General features: G+C 43.7%; 1 pseudogene across 1 annotated transcript; it reads right to left on the bottom strand.

Moving 5' to 3' along the window:
• Positions 1 to 5,392: 5,392 nt before the first annotated feature.
• LOC308252761 (keratin, type II cytoskeletal 8-like) lies at positions 5,393 to 7,135 on the bottom strand (annotated as a pseudogene). The gene is made up of 3 exons: positions 6,302 to 7,135; positions 6,000 to 6,084; positions 5,393 to 5,762 (listed from the first exon to the last, which is right to left on the bottom strand). The product of its transcript is annotated as a keratin, type II cytoskeletal 8-like (transcript).
• Between the last annotated feature and the right edge of the window lie 761 nt (positions 7,136 to 7,896).

Here is a 7,896-nt window from a genome sequence, read left to right as displayed (position 1 = left end):
TCAACATCTGCCCCCATGTTACAGATGCAGAAACTGAGACCCAGAAAGGTGAGGTGATTTGCTAGCCATCAGTTAAGGCCCAAAGTCAGAACTAAAACCCAGTCCTTCCTCTTAATTCACCAGCTCTCAAATTCGTGCTTAGAAATTATCTGGAGATCTTGTGGGTATGGTGATTCCTGCCCCTTCCATTTTGACTCTGCAGGACTGAGGTGCAGTTGCATCTTTAACACATTCAGGCGATATGAACGCAAGTGGATCTAGAGACCACATTTTGAGAAATTCTGCTCTAGATCAAGTGTCTTATGGCAGATGCTTTTCAATTTATGAAGCTATTCAGCTAATCAATCCAGAAGTGAACGCCCTTTGAAAATCTGCACAATCCCCCATGCAATATTCCTCAGCTGGTAAATATTGCTCCTCGGTACACATTTCTACTCACAGGAGGACCCGGGAGCAGCAACATCGTCCCTACCAGGGTGCTGGTTAGAATTGCAGAATCTCAGACACTACCATAAACCACATAGACCAAGTGAGTCAAATATTCATGTTAACAAAATCCTTAGGTGGTTTTGAAAGCACAGCAAAGTTTGAGAAGCACTGATGCAAGGTCCAGGAGTCTGCTCTGGTGATCTATTGCTGCATAAAAAAGTACCACAAAGCCTTGTAGTTTACAAAAACAACGATACCATTCTCTCTCAGGATTTTATGGGTTAGGACTCACCTGGACAATTGGTTCTCTTCCATGGTGATTAGGACCTCCCCACAACCAGATCTGGGGCCTCGCATCTCCTTTATACGGCATATTCGGGGGCTGGAATGTTCAATATGGTGCCTTCCTTCACACGATTGGAATTTGGCCTGAAATGGGTGGAAACTGGGATGTGGAAAGCAATGTTCTATTTTCATGTAAGGTGGTCTCAGGAGAATCAGACTTCTTCTTTTTTTTTTTTTTTTAAACATATTTTATTGATATTTTACAGAGAGGAAGGGAGAGGGATAGAGAGCTAGAAACATCGATGAGAGAGAAACATCGATCAGCTGCCTCCTGCACACCTCCCACTGGGGATGTGCCCGCAACCACAGTACATGCCCTTGACCGGAATCGAACCTGGGACCCTTGAGTCCGCAGGCCGACGCTCTATCCACTGAGCCAAACCGGTTTCGGCCAGAATCAGACTTCTTACCCAGCAGCTGACTTCCCCTAGGGCGAGGGCTCAGAAACTGGTCATGAGCCACACAGCCCATCCAAATTCCAGGGGAGGAAACATGGACCACAACGCTCCGCCTCTAACTTACCACAGAGCTTACCAACAGTGCAAGGGAAATGCGTAGGGTTGTGAAGCACCTTGAGCCAGTCCAGTATCAAAGAGACAGACTGTGAGATCCAAACTGCAAATAACATGAGAGGTGAGAAACAGGGAGATTAGCTGGAAAAGGCTTTACAGGAGGAGATGGGACTCAATTTGGTCTTAGAAGCATGAATAGGGGGTGGCCAAGGAGGAAGAAAGGAAGCGGGCATTCCAGAATAATTTCTAGATCTACCACAGGGCTAGTTTGTTTTTGCCCTCCCCTTCCCACCCCCGCCCCGATCTCTCAACCTACACACACACCACTCCCTCTGGGCCTTAGGTTTCCACCACACTGTAAAGATACCCATGCTGTTGTCTTCTCATAGCAACGTTGTGTGAGTTTACAAAGCAGAAACTGCTTTTCAGATTAAAGTTTCCAAAGAAATCTGAAATTGGCCACAGCCTCACCACCACACCAAGTATTCAAAGAAATCAGGCAGCTTTGAACAATGCCAGAGAAAGTGGTTTGCTCAAATCTGAGTCATTTCCTGTCTAGAAGGGATAGATCGTTCTAGGCCTTGCTTTTCCTCTGCTCTAAGTGGGAATATTGCATAGGAAACCCAGTCCCTGGGAGGATACTTGGATGCAGAGAAGCAGCCCGAAGTATGTGTACAAGTAAGTAATTTTTAAAAAGCAGGAAGCCAATTGAACATAAAGTATGGTCCCAATTACATAAAAGGTTAAAATACTAGAAGCAATGCCATAACGTTAACAGTTGTGAAAATATGCATGATTTTTTCCTCTTTTTCGTATTTCAGTAAGCTCTTCCCAGTAAACACGTGCTATTTTCATAATCATAACAACACGCCTGATCAAAAGATTATTTTGATTTTCAAAGAAGGTTCTAGGAACCCTCACATAGCAATGAATTCTTCAAAAACACAGTTTTCACACCCTGTCACAAATCCTTCCAGAGGCCCACATACAAGTATTTGCCCTGATAAATGCCAGTTCTGTTCTTCAAGATTTACTTGTCAGGAAATCAAGACACACAGAATGAGTTATTTCAGAAGGAAACGTTCCGGGATTCTGGAAACAGATGATGCTTTCTTTCAACCCATTGTCATTCTTCTCCTTCACCAAGATATTGTCATCATCACTCTGGCTTTAACGCAGCTTGACAGTAGCGGCATTTCGGTGTTGGTCTTCATCTCTTTGGGTAAAAGTCTGTGGACTGAGGCTCAGCTCATAGCTATTTTATCTAATCAGACACGGGGACTAAATTAGAACAAGAATGGGTCCGAGGTGAGATAATGTGAAGCCGACCGCCGCCCGGCAGGCATTTTATGCTCAGGACCTCATTCTCATGAACGCTGACTAGGCCATTGGCCCTCACTTTTATAGGCCAGAGGGCCATGGCTCTCACTCCCTATCATAAACTATTGGCAGCATAACCCTTCACTTACTTTTCTTAATCACTCCCAGTTTGCGCTGCTGCTAAAATATTCTGCTTTTCAGCTGCCGTTATCAGCGTCTAAATCATCCCTAGTCTAAGGCACCAGCCTTTCCAGAGCAGAAACCACAGACTCAGCAGCCGGGATGTCATCAGCATACTCGAGATTACATCATCTCCTTCTGCCAACCTTAATACCACTATGGTAACCATCAACAGCAATAGCCATGATTATTTCAGTAGAAATATTGAACAGATGTGACAGCCTTGTCAAACTCCTTTGCTGGTGTCCAACCACTCTGTTATACCTTTTGCAAGTCTAAAATCTCTCTTCTGGCCATAATAGAGACAGCGTGCGCTGACCTCCCACGTGGGAAACTATGCCTGTAGCATCAATTGGCATCTCAAATACCAACTACCAACACCAACTTATACATATAGCCCGCTGCTCAGTTTTATACACATTCTCCTTTTTTGACTCTCAGGACAGCTGAGCCTGCAGTGGAATAACTTGAAGGAGCACTGGATTTCCTGTCAGAATTTTTGCATTTCTGGGTCCTTACTACTTATGAACCTTGAGCAAGTCACTTTGAACTTGTTTCTTGTCAGTAAAATACCTACCTCTTTTCAACACACTTTGATAATTAAATGAAATGGTACATTTAAAAATAATAAATTAGGAAAATAGGTAAACAAATACTTGTACATGCTTTTTCATAGTAGCACTATTCACAGTAGCCAAAAGATGAAAGCTACCCTAATGTCCATACACAGATGAATGGATACACAAAATGTGGTATGTACATACAATGGAATATTATTCAGCTATAATATGGAATACTGTATATACATGGTACCTTGTGGATGAACCTAGAAGTACTGGTACATGCTGCATCATGGATGAATCGAGAATACTTGTGCTAAGTGAAAGAAGCCAGATGTAAAATGTCACATATTGCAATGCTTCCATTTATATAAAATACCCAGAATAGGTCAGTCTATAGAACAGAAAACAGATTTGTGCTTGTGAGGGGTAGAGGGGAGATGGGAGAGACTGTTAAATTGATATAGGCTTTTTCGAGGGATGAAAATGTTTTGGAACTAGGTTGAGGTGGTGATCGCACAACATTGTGAATGTACTAAATATCACTGAATTGGTCACCTTAAAATGATTGATTTTATGTTATATAAATTTTACCTAAATAAATAAAAGTTATAAATAAGCACATGAAAGTCCTAGTTAGTATATCCTAGAGATAAAACTGTCTCAGAAAGATTAAGTGACAGATGAAAGGACAAACACTTAAAAAACAAAACAAGCATATCAAAACAACATAAAGCAAGAAATGTACTCTGAGACTAGAATTCTGGTCTTCTGATGCGCCAGGTAGGTCTCCCTTATGCCATTACTGCTATCCACTTCTGGTGTGGGACTAGCCGGTTAAGCATTTAAGATCATTCTCCGCTCTGAACTTCTGCCTTACTCCCATGCCTGTTGCCTAATCCAGTCCACCTACTGCATTTTCACTCTCCCCTTCCCCTTGTTGATTCACAATGATGCTAAGACAAAGTGATAATCTGACCTAAAGACTGGGGTCTTTGGAAAACCAAAAGAGCTTCTCTACCTCTGTATCTTCTTTATCTAAAGAGAAGGTTCCTGAATGTCTAGTGGTTCTCTGAGAAGCTAGGGAGCTTTGTTACAAATGTATTAGCTTGGGCCCCATCCCAGTCCAACTAAAGCAGGATCTGTATTTTACCAAGATTCCCAGGGGCTTTTCTGTGTATGAAAAGTTCTGGGGCTCTGAGGCTCTGGGGCTCTAGAGTTGGAACACAATCTCTACTTATGTCCAATATCAGATCTTGGAGATGTAAACAAACAATAAGCTGTGTTGGGCCTGTTGGGCCTATTGGGCCATTTGCTCTGAGTAGAAAATATGTTCATTTTCATCATCTTCATCAGCATCTAGTGAAAAGCTCATGAACAGTGGAGAAAGCATGTAGGGTATTCGTTGAGTTATACCTAATTTCACAGATATTCCAGTCTCCATTCCACCTCTAGTAATCTCCCAGTTCACAGGCAAATGTCCACAAGTATATTATTAAATCCTCAAATGTCATAGTCAGTGAAAACTTTAGAGGTCATCTGGCCAGTGATTCTCTAATGCTATTCCATGGACTAGTTCTGAATCACCTAGAAAGCATTTCAAAAAAGATTTCTAGGATATAGAATCAGCTCATTAAATCTGGAAAGAGGCCATGGAATACATATTTTCTAAAGATTTCCAGGTGATTCCACTGCACAGTCAGGTTTGGAAACAATCTGTCTTGTTCCACCCATGCATTTCCCTCCACAGCTTCTCTACCACCTCTGCCTGAATACCTTCAGGGACAGGTACATTTCACTCAGAGAACTAACTGTTATAAAATTCCTTCCAACACATTGAGTCAATACCTGCCTCCCCATAATTTCCACCTATAGGTTCTGTCCTTTGGAGCCATACAAAATAATATGAATGTTTCAAATGTAAAGTCTATTTTCCATATCATGTGAAGCTCTTCAAGTGTCTGACTCCAGGCACTGTGTCCATCCATGTCTTCTCTCTGGTAATACTATTTGCCTTGAAGTCTATTTTGTCCAGTAATAATGAAACTACCAGCTTTCTTTTTCTACTCTTTTACTTTTAACATGTAACCAGCCGCTGGTAGTCTTGGTGTGGATACTCATGTTCTGCATCCCAGATTCCAGCCAGTTCTCCTTGCCTGCCACAGCTTGTGGTAGGTGGCAATCTCCACGTCCAGGGCCAGCTTGACATTTATGAGCTCCTGGTACTCACACAGCTGCTGGGCCATGTCCTGCTTGGTGTTCCTCAGAGCAGCTTCCAGCTCAGCCACCTTGAACTGAGCATCCTTGATGGCCAGCTCCCCACTCTTCTCAGCATCGGTGATGGTGGCTTCCAAGGAAGCCCTCTGGCTTTTGAGACCTTCAAGCTCAGCATGGAGTTGGTTGATGTCCGGTTCATCTTAGAAATCTCATTCTATTTTTTCTTTTTTTTAAAATATATTTTATTGATTTTTTTACAGAGAGGAAGGGAGAGGGATAGAGAGTTAGAAACATCGATGAGAGAAAAACATTGATCAGCTGCCTCCTGCACACCCCCTACTGGGGATGTGCCCGCAACCCAGGTACATGCCCTTGACCGGAATCGAACCTGGGACCCTTCAGTCCGCAGGCCGACGCTCTATCCACTGAGCCACACCCGTCAGGGCAGAAATCTCATTCTTCATGTGATGCAGGTCATCCCCATGCTTCCCAACCAACATCTACAGCTCCTCATACTTGATCTAGAACAGTGGTCAGCAAACGCTTTAGTCAACAGAGCCAAATATCAACAGTACAACGATTAAAATTTCTTTTAAGAGCCAAATTTTTTAAACTTAAACTTCTTCTAACGCCACTTCTTCAAAATAGACTCGCCCAGGCCGTGGTATTTTGTGGAAGAGCCACACTCAAGGGGCCAAAGAGCCGCATGTGGCTCACGAGCTGCAGTTTGCCGACCACGGATCTAGTACATGGTTTCAGCCTCAGCCTACCTATGGTTTGGAATGTCCTCGTACTGGGCCTTGACCTTGAGATCCAGAGAGCAGTTGTTGTCCATGAATAGCACCACAGATGTGTCCAAGATCTGGGACTCAAGTTCACAAATCTCCTTTTCATAAAGCTGCCTGTAGAAGTTGATCTCATCGGTCAGCCCTTCCAGGCGGGACTCCAGCTGTACCTTGTTCATGTAAGCTTCATTCACATCCTTCTTGATGAGGACAAATTCATTCTCCATCTCTGTGCTTGTTGATCTCATCCTCATACTTATTCTTTAAGTCCTCCACCAGTCCCTGCATGTTGCCAAACTCTGCCGCCAGCCTCAGTTTCTCCAGAGCCAGTGTGTCCACCTACCACCGAAGGTTGTTGATGTAGCCCTCAAACACGTGGTCCATGTTACTTCGAGTCATCTTCTGCTGCTGCAGGAGGTTCCATTTGATCTCCAGAATCTTATTCTGCTGCTCCAGGCTTTGCACCTTATCTACAAAGGAAGCAGACTTGTTGAGGGTCTTGATCTGCTCCTTCTCCTGATTGCGCATGGCCTGGATGTTAGGGTCCACCTCCGGTTTCAGGGGGCTCAGCAGGCTCTGGTTCACTTGGACAGCTATTTTGCTCCCCATACTCCCAGCCCTACCATACCCCCTGGCCAGACAGGACACTCTGGTAGCTGCTGCCCACCTGGAAAAAGGCCGAGGAGCTGGTGTGAGTGCTGGGTCCACTGGAGTATGAGTGGCTGCTGAAGGCCCGGGTGCCAGAGATGAACACCTTGTAGGTCTTCTGGGTCACTCTTGTGGACATGGTGGAGGCTGGTGTGGAGGTGAGGAGGCTGAACCAAACAGAGATTCTAGAAGGAGAGCCAAAAAGCTGCTTGTCATCTTTATTGTTTTAAAACAAACTTATTTGTAGTTTTAATCGTTTTTTTATTGTTATCTGAACTCAAGTGTCTAATCCAGCCTTTGTTTTGTTTCTTGATTTCATGTGTGTGTTTTGTAATTTTGTACTGTGAATCATCTTCAGTAGGGTTTATCTGGGAAGTGTTGCCTGGGTGGAGGAATGGTCCTTCCAAAGAGATTTGTGCTTTGTCTTCTGCCAGTTGACCCAAAAATATCACCAACTTCAGACCACTTTTATGTTAATTTCTGACCTTAGGGGCCTCTATTAATGCAATTAATGTAAATTAAGCCCAAGCCTGCCTGAGAAGCAGAGCCATCCTTAGGGGAGGTTTTCTCTCATCTAGAGCCCAGGCTGAGAGAAAGTTTTCTTGTGTTGATGGACAGGTTTTTATTTCCTAGTGCATCCTTTTTCTGGGTGTACTAGATTTATGTGGGGATCTCAGTACTAATTCCTGCCTCATATAGGAGACTTTTCCTCCTGTCCCTGGTGTTAACCGAGTGCCACATGGACAATGTGCCCTAGGGCAGCTCTAGTGTCAGCTCATAAACTCACTAGTCTGTTGTTTTGTTTTCAGTGCTGGGGTACTTCCCTTTCTTGTGATACCAAGAGGATTTTAAAAAACGTACTTAACCCAGAATTTCTAGGTGATAGTGGCAGTAAGGCAG

The sequence above is a fragment of the Plecotus auritus genome (assembly GCF_963455305.1).
Source record: "Plecotus auritus genome assembly, chromosome: 7".
Taxonomy (NCBI): Eukaryota; Metazoa; Chordata; class Mammalia; order Chiroptera; family Vespertilionidae; genus Plecotus; species Plecotus auritus.
Note: the sequence above shows the minus strand (reverse complement) of the source record. Positions and strands in the feature narration are given on the sequence as shown.